Here is a 12,091-nt window from a genome sequence, read left to right as displayed (position 1 = left end):
GGAAAGGCTAGTTGCCGGGAAGGTGAGGGAGGTTTTCCTGTCCCGTCACCAGGAAGAGGAAACACACTAACTGCTAGTAGGCCTGGGGGTCTCTCTCCCACAGTCAGCAGTTTCAGCAGCCTGAGCAACAGTGGTGAGGTCAGCACGACCGCAGAGGCCAAACCCTGCTGGGGGGGAAGGGGTGCCTGGGGTGGGCCCAGTGTGGGCAGGGAAGCCCCGACAGTTATGTAGCTGGGTCTACTCAGGGTTCCTGTAGACCAGAACACAGGAGGTGTTAGGCTGTGGTGAAGGGCGGGCCGAGAGGCTGAGCCTTGGGCTCTCCAGTTTCATCTCTCATCCCTCACGTTAAGCATGCCTTGGCCTTCCACAGCTGCCTTAGGGGTTACGGGTCTCTGCACGGTCGCTGCTCCTTCCTCCCCAGCACCCCGGGCAGGCCTGTGCTACCTGTGTGTTCCCTCAGCCTTGCACAGACCACCTGCAGAGCACTTGCCACATGCCTTGGGCTTTGTCTCTCCCCCAGGACGGTCTCTGAAGTAAAGTGTTTCCAAGAGCCTGAAGTGTTCCCTTCAGTGTGGAGTATTCCACAGCGGAATGCTGGACCTGGAGGGTGCTGAGGGCTCACCGGATTTCTAAAGGACAACGAGATCTGTGACCAGAGAACATTGGAAAGTAGCCTGTCCACTTTGTTGAGAGGAACAGGTCAAGAGTCCACACTGAGGACTTGCTCCCAGCCGTACTGAGGCATCTGATGTTCCCCTCCAACCCCGCTGCGGTTGTTCCTGGAGAAGGCATGACTACAGCTGAATGTGAAGAAACAGACTCCTATAGCCCAGCTTAGGGCTCTTGTGCTCTTGTGGTGGGAGGCAACAGCCTGGGCAAGGGGTTGTCCTGGGTCTCTAGGACCACCCAGCTCTGGATTTGTGTTACAGCAGCTCTCAAGGTTGGGCAGCCACAAAGAGTGATCGGGGGGCTCCCCTCTTTGGCTAAGATGGTAGGAGTACTCGGCTGTCTGCTTGTGCTGCCTCTGCCTCCTGGTGGCATCTCTGGAAACAAGCAGTTTTTCCAAAGGAACCATCGAAGAAGGGAAAAAGATAAGAAAGTGAAACAAGAGTGCAGTAAGTGTTCAGAGATGTGCAGATGAGGCTAAACCAAGAAACGGAGAGACCAGATTCATACAAATAGAATAAGCAAAGATAATTTTATGCCTACCTAAGGGACTAAGTGAATAAAGTGACATCTTTCATTAGAGAACTTTGCCATTAAATCATTCCAAGGAAATTAGAAAATGCTAGGATGCCAGAGGATTCAGAGGTGTAAGCGGAGATCCTGGCTGTGTATGAAGTATAGTCTCTCCCATCCTCCTGGGCCCACGGCTGCACATTCCCCAGCCTCCCTTGCGATCGTTCTTGTGGCCATTTGAGTTCTGGCTGGTGGAATTTGGGCAGAAGGACACCTGTTATTTCCAGGGCTGGCTTCTAGAAACCTCTCTTTCCTCCTTCCCTGACTACTGGCTAAATGGGGAGCCACCTAAGTCTCATGAGGTGTGCAGAGCCATGAAGTAGAAGGAACCAGGGCCCTAAACGACTTCCTGGAGTAGAGGCCCTATAAATTCTATCCCCTGTGAGGAAGTAGGCTCTCAGTGTGTTAAGCTGCAGAGTTCTTAGGCCTCATCTGTTAACAGCAACGAGCATTTTTCCAATTGAAAATTTCAGGTTACAAATAATGTCATTAACTTTGTATTAAACAGGGATTTGGTAGGAAAAATGAAAAACAGTATGAAATGAGAATAGCGCGACAGTTACTCCTTCATTTAGGAAATGAGAATGAACATTTCTTTCATCCTGTAAGAGGAGTAAATGAGATAATAAATGAAATCACCTAAGGATTTCTGCCAACACGGCAGACCTCTGATTCAGAAGAACCCATGCCCCCAACCTGCTACAGAGTTAGGCAAAAAGTTAAAAGTATAACTAGACAGAAAGTTGTAATGCTGAGCCTGAAAGAGAAAATCATAGCTACCCTAGGAAATCATAGACATCAGAAATGAATAATAAAAAAAAAAAAAAAAAATCAAGGCCAGAGTGGTACCCACAAGTAGGCCTGGAGGCAAACCAGAGCTTTCAGACTGAGATGAGCCCTGGGAGTGGACAGGGACTGCTGAGCCCTGGGAAATCCAGGTAGACTGACCTCCCTGCTTTCCCTTTCTGTTTCTTCTTTCCATGACATCCTCTCCTTTATTCTCCCAGTGCCGCTTGTGTCTGCGAGCAGCCACCAACACCCAAGCACTCTTGCCTCCGCCCCTCGCCCATCAGGGCTCCTCTTCCTTTCCTAGGCCCAGGGAGCTCCCAGGGGCTCAGGAGGCATTTCCCAAAGCACGCGTTCTCACTGACCAAAGTCCCCATGAGGGCAAGATGACTCTGTCTATAGGGAAATTCAAGGTGATGCAGTTGTGGGTTGAATTGTGTCCCCCCAGATGACAGGTCCATGTTGTAACCCGGTGTCTGTGAATGTGACCTTATTTGGAAATAGGTTCTTTGCAGATGGAATTAAGGATCTGGACAGGAGATCAACCTGGATTTAGGGTTGGGCCCTCCGTCCAATGACTGGTGTCCTTATGAAAGAAATGACCCAGAGAAGAAGGCCATGTGAAGACAGAGGCAGGGACTGGAGTAAGGCAGGCACAAGCCAGGGGACACCAAGAGCCAACAGAAGCTGGAAGAGGGCCAGGAAGGATTCTCCCCTAGAGCTGTCATAGGGAGGATGGCCCAATGACACCTTGATTTGGTATCCAGAACTTGGAGAGAATACATTTCTCTTGCATTAGGTACCATGTTTGCGGTCATTTGTTACAGACACCGATGCCCAGGTTAAATCTGGGAAGGAATCTGGGTATGGGTGAGAAGCTTTTAAGCCATTAGGAAGCAGATAACTTGCCCACAAGATCAAGGAGTCCTAGCCTTAGCAGGACCCAGATAACAAAGGCTTATCCCCGGATAAGGTGGCTGTGGCAATGAAGGAGCAGGGAGGAGGGGTTTGGAAAGTGCACAGGACCAGAGCTGACAGTCCGGTAAAGGCTCCCCTTCCGGCAATGAGGGAGGCCTCCAGGCAGCCTGAGGTGGTATAGGGGAAGTGTGGAAGGTCCTGGAACCTGGAGACTCATTATAGCAACAGAGGAAGAGGAAGCTTGATGCGCAAGGGTGCCAAATACTGGAGAATTGGCCTCACTGCAGCACCAGGAGGGGGAGCCCCAGAGAGACTTGGAGACCCACCGAAACCCTCTTCCTGCCCTGCTCCTCACCTTCCTGCCAACAGTTGCTCAGGTCAATCTAACGTGCCCAAATCTGAACATTAATAAAACCAGAGCCCAAATGGGGATACTGCGAGAAAAGACCAAAACCAGAAAATTCAAAATCAAACTTGTGAGCAGAGAAAACACAGGGGAGAAAGAGCCAGAAGAAAATTGTAATGCAGCATTCCAACAGGAATTAAAATAATTAGACAAGCAAATGCAGTTGTCACGACACCACAAAACAAATGAGAAGCTTTGAGTACAAAGGACCAAGCGGATGTGAAATGGGCACTGACAGGACCCAGGAAAGAAACTGAATGTAAAAGAAAAATGATCTCAGAAACCTAAATCCAAGATGCACAAAGGGGAGAGATATTCCACTGGAAAGAAAAAAAGGGAAAACCAAATGAAAGAAAATAAAAGTTACAGATAAGGAAAAGAGGCAAAGGAAATCTAATCAAGCTGAATGTAGTTGAAGAAAATGGACATACTGAATTTTATATTGTAAATAAAGAAGAAAACAATGGAGCAAAAATTCATATTTAAAATGGTAATTGGATAATATTTTCTCCTAAAGAGAAAGTGCTAGAATACAAGTACCATAAAGACAAACTGTGTGTGCCTTTGGTAAGGACTCGGAAGAGTCAACTCTAAGAAAATCCTAGGCAAATAAATCCTCTGGGCCTCAAGGCAAAAAGACACAATGGCTTGCCCTATCAAGAAAATTAGATGTCATCAGACTTTCTAACAACACTCTTTGTAATTTATTACCAGAAAGTTGACCAAAGATACTGAATAATAAAAACCCCAAAATGATAAAATGAGCTTATTTGAAAAAAAATTTAAGAAAGAAATACTAGAAAAACTGCTAGAAAAAGACCAACAACAATTTAAAACTACTGGAAAGTAGGATAGAGAAAGAATACACTAAATAATAAGGAAATAATTATTAAAATGAGAAAAATAACAGCTACCCTGTACAACTCTTTGCAAATACATTTGAAAATATAGGTAAAAATCATCATTTTTTTAGGAAAATGGAATTTACCAGAACTGACCCCAATAGGGATACATATAGTCTAAACAGACCCATTTCCATACAGAAACTAAAGACCATTGTCACAGAGCTGCCCCTCAAAAAAACTCCAGGTCCCTTGAAGTGCACAGAATTCTATTAGCCTTTAAAGACCATACTTCATGGACACCTGCGTGGCTCAGCCATTAAGTGTCTGCCGTGGGCTCAGGTCGTGATCCCAAGGTCATGGGACTGAGCCCTGCATCCGTCTCCCTGCTCAACGGGAAGCCTGCTTCTTCCTCTCCCACTCCCCCACTTGTATTCCCTCTCTTGTCTCTCTCCATCAAATAAATAAATGAAGATCTTGGGGCGCCTGGGTGGCTCAGTGGGTTAAAGCCTCTGCCTTCACCTCAGGTCATGATCCCAGGGTCCTGGGATCAAGCCCCGCATCGGGCTCTCTGCTCAGTAGGGAGCCTGCTTCCTCCTCTCTCTCTGCCTGCCTCTCTGCCTACTTCTGATCTCTCTCTGTGTCAAATAAATAAATAAATAAATGACTATCTTAAAAAATAAATAAATAAATAAAGACCGGATGTTTCCAATGTCCCTTAAACTTTTTCAGAGCACAGAAAACAAAAGAAATCTTCTATTCTTATGCATAACTGCTATCAAAATCTGATCAATTGTGCATAGGCACACAAAACTATAGCTAGCCCACTCTTACTTAAAAATATCAGTAAAGTAAACACAAGTCAATTATTTACAAACAGAACCCACTAGGGGCGCCTGGGTGGCTCAGTGTGTTGGGCGGCTGCCTTCTGCTCAGGTCATGATCAGGTCCTGGGATAAGCCCCACGTTGGGTTCTCTGATCAGCAGGGGGTCTGCTTCTCCTTCGCCTCCTCCCACTTGTGTGCTCTCTCTCTCTAATAAATAAATAAAATTTTTATTGTTTTTTAAGATTTTATTTATTTGAGAGAGAGAACATGAGCTGGGGAGAGAGACAGAGAGAGAGGGACACGCAGACTCCCCATGGACTACTCAGTAGTCTTTGGAGAAATCTAAAAAGATCATCTTTTACCTACACGTTGACTCTTTCCGTTCAAGAAGGTGGGGGAGGGAGGACATTTTCTTGGCATTAGTGCTTGCACATTCTTCTCAGGAATGCTAACAGGATGGGGGAGGGGCTTCCCTCTGGCTGGTGCCTAGCTAAACAGCCTTTTGGACACCTTCCAAAGGAAATGCAGTGGGATTCTCCCTGCAGCCATTCTTCAACCTGAACAACAAGAATTGTCTGGAAGATGAATTCACCTGCTTGGCTCTTTCCAGCCTGCGTCACATTTTGATGACCACCTGGCTGGGAGTGGGCAGTATTGGATCCTGCCTGCCCTTTCCCAGCCTGGGCAACCTATCTGGGGATTGCCTGGGAGTCAAATTGATGGGCATTCCTTAGTCTAGAGGAACTTCTTGAAATTTTTTAACTTTAGCTGTGGGAGGAGGAGTTGACCTGCTAATCATTCTCCAGCTTGGGACACCAGCAATACTTTGGACTGGGTTTCATATAAGTATTGTTAAATCTAGAAGGCTTTATAACTGGGCCAGCAATATCCATGCCCTGGTCACTATTCATAGTAGAGGACATTCCAAGAGTATGAACTAAGGAAATCCTTTTGTTGATAGTGATTCTGTTTACCTTTGTCTGCCTTTAGCCATTGTGAAGAAATATACCTGATTGCTAAAATACACAAATAAGAATCTGAATAAAATTGACCAGAATATATGCAAAGGCCCCCAAGGAGGAGGAAGATCTGCTCTCTTCTCCTTGACAGATTTTCCCACATTCTGGGTCTGACAGTAGGGGAGCTCTTACAGGATTATTGAGGTACACTGGGAAATTTGGGGACCTGCAACTACACCCAGTGAATCCTGGCATCCCTTCTGTGTGTGCCAAGCATGAGTTCTGGAAACAGGATGAGTGAACAGACCCTTTGGTGCCTCAAAGTCATGGCCCCCCACTTTGGGGGTGCACCAAAGAAGACATGAATGCAAAACACTCCACAATTTCTTTTCTGAATTCAGGGCTGATTTTGGAGAAGGACCAAAATCAAAAGTGCTTCCAAAGGAGCGTGCTTGAGTGATGAAGATACAAGCAGGGCGGTCAGCTGGGGAAGGTGAAGTACTCTGGCCTTGGCCACTTGTAAGCTCTGGGAACAGAATGGGAAAAGTTCTCAATCCTCTTTTCCTTTGCACATGGCATTCCCAGGCCTGCTGTTCTCACTCTTCTGCTGTCTGATGGGATTCCAGGGCTTGGCCTTGAGCATGGAGAGCCTCCTTACTGACAATTTCTAGTGAAAAGAACCTCAGAAAAGAAGGAGGTGTTCCCTCTTGCCCTGAAAGTTTGGAAAAGCAGACACTCTCCGGAGAATAGCAGAAAGCCCTTTCCAAGAGCCTGTTCGGAGAAAATGTGGGACTCCTCCTGCTCTGATTTTGGCTGCAAATGTTACTTGAAACAAAGGACTCTTTATCCTCTGGGTTTCAGAGAGATGTAATCATATGCTGTAAAAAAAAAAAATCTTTAAAAAAGATGGCATCTCTAAAATAAAAAATACTAATCCATAGCTTTGCTTAATTGTGTATTGCCTAAGTAATAATATTTCCTTTGACATTTCTGTTTTAAAAATGAAGGTTCAACTAACTCTTTTTCTGTTGTCTGTATTGGCCAGAGGAGCTTTGCAATTTCCCTCTTCTTCTTTCTCCTATGACTGTGACTTTAAATGAACAGTATACAACACAATGTACAAATATTGTATATTGGGCTTTGGAATTGTATATATGTTATATGCAATTATAAAACAAGATTTTATTCAAAATAAGAGCACAGCCCTTAAAAATCAAAGGCACAGTGAAACAAGTGAACCTAATTATCAGTTTGGTAGCTTACTTGCACAGGGAGGTCTTATTTTACGTCTTGAATGAGTTGACTGTAATTAGGTGATTTTATTTCAAGTGACTTTTTTCATAGTAGTGAGGAAAGAAACCAGTAGTTGAATGTACATCTTTCGTGGGATATAGCCTAAGAACAAAAAAGGACTGTAAAGAAATCCTACTGTTTTCAGCCATTATGTTGTCAGTAATGGCATTGGTATGGCTATTCTGAAGATATAAATATATATGTATATATATATATGTAAGCAGTTATGTTACTGTTGTTAGAAACCAGGATTTCCAGCATAAGAGACAAGATCTAAAAATACAAAATCAGAGGGCACCTGAGTGGCTCAGTTGGTTACATGTCCAAGTCTTGATTTTGGCTCAGGTCATGATCTCAAGGTCGTGAGATCGAGCCCTGCATCAGGCTCTGTGCTGGGGTGTGGAGCCTACTTAAGATTCCCTCTCTCTTCTTAAGATCCCCTCCTCCACTGTGCATATGCTCTCTCTCTAAGTAAAAAATATACATATGGGGCGCCTGGGTGGCTCAGTGGGTTAAAACCTCTGCCTTCGGCTCGGGTCATGGTCCCAAGGTCCTGGGATCGAGTCCCACGTCCGGCTCTCTGCTCCGCAGGGAGTTTGCTTCCTCCCCCCTCTCTCTGCCTGCTGCTCTGCGTACTTGTGACCTCTGTCTGTCAAATAAATAAGTAAAATCTTAAAAAAAAAATAATAAGGAACAGCCCAGTATCAAGGATGCCCCTTCTCATTTAAAGGAACCAGGGCTCATTAAAAGGAACAGATTCTCATTCAAAGGAACCAGGGCTCCTTGGAGAAATGGCTGTGTTAGTTCTGGGGCAGGAAATAGACAAAATGAACCTGAATTATCTTGTTGCATCAGAAAGCAAGGAAATCAGCAAAGACTCCCAAAGACTTCTAGGATCATACTGAAAGAACTCTGGAGCCGACTTGAAGTGGATCCCACTGGCTGAGAAGTGAGATCATTAGAGCATCAGACAGAATAAAAATGAAGGGTTCAAACACATCAGATATTAAAATCCACAAAATCTTCATTGGTTACCTTTGGAGGAACCAGCCCATAATTCTGCAAATGATATAAAGTGGAAGAAGCCTGCATCCATCCGGCCTTTTCTGTACCAACTGTATCCTACAGTAAACAAGTAGATGATAAAGAAATTTTTCTTTCTAGAGGATTTCCAGCTAATATATGAAGAAAGAATGAGGGGCGCCCGGGTGGCTCAGTGGGTTAAAGCCTCTGCCTTCGGCTCAGGTCATGGTCCCAGAGTCCTGGGATCGAGCCCCGCATTGGGCTCTCTGCTCAGCGGGGAGCCTGCTTCCTCCTCTCTCTCTCTGCCTGCCTCTCTGCCTACTTGTAATCTCTGCCTGTCAAATAAATAAAATCTTTAAAAAAAAAAAAAAAAGAAAGAAAGAATGATAGAATACCACCACTGTCTAACTCCTGATAGCCGCAATGGGCCATGATCATCAACCCTTGCTAGAAACCATCAGGTGAAATTCTGAAGGTGTTTTTATAATGGACGGATATTATGTGTCTTCTGATGCGATGCAGTGTAACATATTGAACACCATTTGTGAAATACTCTTACAAAAAACTTTGAATCTGATCAGGCCTCCAGATTTAACTGCCAGTTTCCTGGAAATACTGGGAGCAGAGGAACGTTGTATAAATTAGGGTCCCAGCAGGAAGCAGATGGTGAACTCCGATTAGGAAAATTCCAAGAGAGGTTATTTATCCAGGGGAAGGCAGCATAGAAGGAATTAGTGGGATGCAGGGCAGAGAAGCCTTCACCAGTAGAAAGAAAAATTGCTAGAGCCTAGAAAGTGGGGGAGCTAGGTCTTGAGAGGAACAGTTACCTTCAGTCAAGACTCACAGCCAACTTAAAGTGGCCTTGCAGGGAGGGGCCCAAGGAAATGAACCCTCCGACCTCACTCTTCTCCTTCCCTCCCATTCCCACCAGGGCTCCCTATTGGCCAAACCCTGGAGCCAGAGGAGGAGCGAGCCTGGTGGATGTCGTCTGTGAAAGTCAGCCTTCCGGGGCAAAGACCAGCATGGAGAAGGCTGAAAGGAAGGCCTGAGTGGGACAGGTGAACAAAATCGGTCACAAACATGCTAACCCCATGGGGAGGCAATCAGCAAAATTCAGAATGCAGAGAACTCTCCAGAACAAAGTAGCATCATCATCTTCTTCTCCTTCTTCTTCTTCTTCTTCTTTTTTTCTTCCAACAAATAAATTGCAAAGAAGGGGAAAAAAAGAGGCCCAGTGGGGAAACCTATAAATTAACCTTCCCCCCCGCCCCCAACAAATCAACCGCAAAGGGGATAAAAGGAAGGAGGAAGGCCTGTAAATTAAAAGGCACGTGAAACCGAACACAAATACAAAGTTTGGACCTTGTTGGGATCCTGACTGTAATGAATCAACTGTTGAAACAAAACTGTTAAACTTCTGGAAAAAATTGTGAGAAACGTGCACACTGGATAGTCGATGACATGAAAGAATTCTCGTGATGTTTTTATTTTCCAATGTGCTTGCTGTGCTGAGGGAGGGGTGGGGAGGCTTACTGGGAGACCTACGGAAATATCTGCAGGTGACATAATGTGTCTGGGATTTGCTCCAGAGTAATCAAGTGGGGTGGAGGGGCGTGGCGGGTGGGTACAGAGGGAAAGTGGCCATCTGTTGGGGGGAGAGGCACACCGCAGCTCGTTATCGCTCTGTCTCTACTTTTGCATGTGTTTGAAGTTTCCCATTTAAAGAAGTATAGTACTCGTGCTCCCCTTTGGCCTGACTGTGTTTGTCGTGCTGCAGTAGTTATCGGATATGACACAGCATCACTGCATATGGGGCGGCTTCTCTCCCATCTTTGAAAAGCATATGTGCGTATGTGCCGCAGACGTGATCAACAACGCCACGAGACTGTGATCTGCATATCCAAGCCATAGATAGACGCTTTTCCTACAAGTAGAGTAGATGATACACTGTACAACAGTATATCTTGGCGGTGACAGTGCACCAATACAAAGAGGGTGTCCACACTCTCTTTTTTTCCTTTGTTCTTATGTTTAACAGAAGGTGCATTCACAAGATTCTGAAAACCACCCTCCAGTCCCTTGCTCTTTCCTACCGAGAAATGTGGTAACAATTGCAACTGGTTTCCTGTCATGGGTGTTTGTCATTGGACTTTGTTGGTTGTTTTTCTGTGCAGAATTCCTTAGGGTCTCAAATCAAGCAATTTTTAAAAATTGCTTTTGGGTTTTCTCTCCTACTTAGCAAAGCCTTACTCTGAGATAATGAAAAAGAAATCTTACGTTTTTCTTTCCACATACTTAATTCTTTTAAACCTTTAAACAAAAAAGATTTAGTTATTTGAGAAAGAGAGTGGGTGGGAGGGAGAGGGAGAGAGAATCTGAAGCAGACTTCACTGAGTGCAGAGCCTGACATGGGGCTGTATTCAGGGTTCGATCCCATGACCGTGAGATCATGACCTGAGCTGAAACCAAGAGCTGGATGCTTAACCCACTGAGCCACCCAGGTGCCTCTTTAAAACCTTTTTATGTAATATAATAATAAATAATAATAATAATAATAATAATAATATGCACCTGGGTGGCTCAGTGGGTTAAAGCCTCCGCCTTTAGCTCAGGTCACAATCCCAGGATTCTGGAATCAAGCCCCGCATGGGGCTCTCTGCTCGGCAGGAGCCTGCTTCCTTCTCTCTCTCTGCCTGCCTCTCTGCCTACTTGTGATCTGTCTGTCAAATAAATAAATAAAATCTTAAAAAAATTATATAAATGATGGCATAAAATAGAAGTGCACAATGTAATATTTTATAAAATGAGCACCTGCGTCATCATGGTGGTTGAGAAACTGAACGTTGCTACTCTGAGCCCCCTCCCCGGGAACCCCCAGCATAATCTTCCCTGATCGAAATCTGCTTCTTTCCCCTGGTAAGAAGCTACTGTACCGACTTCTAGAGTATTCCTTCCAGTGCTCTTTAGAGTTTTATTGCAGAATTCTACATCCCTAAACATGGTCTCTAAGCTCTGTCCCTGTTACGTGTGGATCTGTATTCATGCCCGTTGCTCCATAGTATTTTACTGCCGTGTGTGCCGTGATTGTTTATCTAGTTGGGATTTATGTTGGTGTAGGTTTATGGTAGAGTTCCAGCTGAATTACTTTTCAGACAACTAGCCCATTGTACCAGCAGTATTTATTAAGTAATCCATCTCTTCTCCACTGATTTAAATGCCACCTTTATTATTTATTAAATGACCGTATTTTTTTGGCCTAGTTCCAGACTCACTCATCTGCTCTATTCATCTCTCTGTCTATTCCTGAATTCATAATGAACTATTACTCTCACTTTGTTGCACACTTTAAAATGCAGCAGAGTCTGTCTCCCCAGGATTCGGTCTCTCTCTTTTTTAAGGGCTTATTTCTATATTCCTGCATGATCCTTGGAATCAGTTAGGGAAGTTCCAGAGTAATCCTGTCGGAATATTTGTTTGCATCCCATTAAAGTTATGGATTAAACGATGAAAGATGGGATCTTTCCTTTATTGAATCTTCTATCCCCACATGGAGAAGCGCACTTTTCCTTTATTCAGGTCTCACATCACACAGTAGACTTCAACAGTCCAAAATGATGCCAACTTATACTCTTTCTATAGTTACCCACCCATTTTCCACACTTAGTCAGTTACTAAGTCCCTTGGCTTAGGGACTAAAGAAGAAAGAAAACAGGAAAACCCTATTAATATAATAGAATAAACAACTGGACCCCAAAGAAGCAGCATCACTAATTAAAGAATAGTGTTCTGTCCTGAAAA

This window comes from Mustela lutreola, chromosome 9 (assembly GCF_030435805.1).
Source record: "Mustela lutreola isolate mMusLut2 chromosome 9, mMusLut2.pri, whole genome shotgun sequence".
Lineage (NCBI taxonomy): Eukaryota > Metazoa > Chordata > Mammalia > Carnivora > Mustelidae > Mustela > Mustela lutreola.
The sequence above is the reverse complement of the archived record's forward strand: the minus strand, read 5'-3'. Positions refer to the sequence as shown.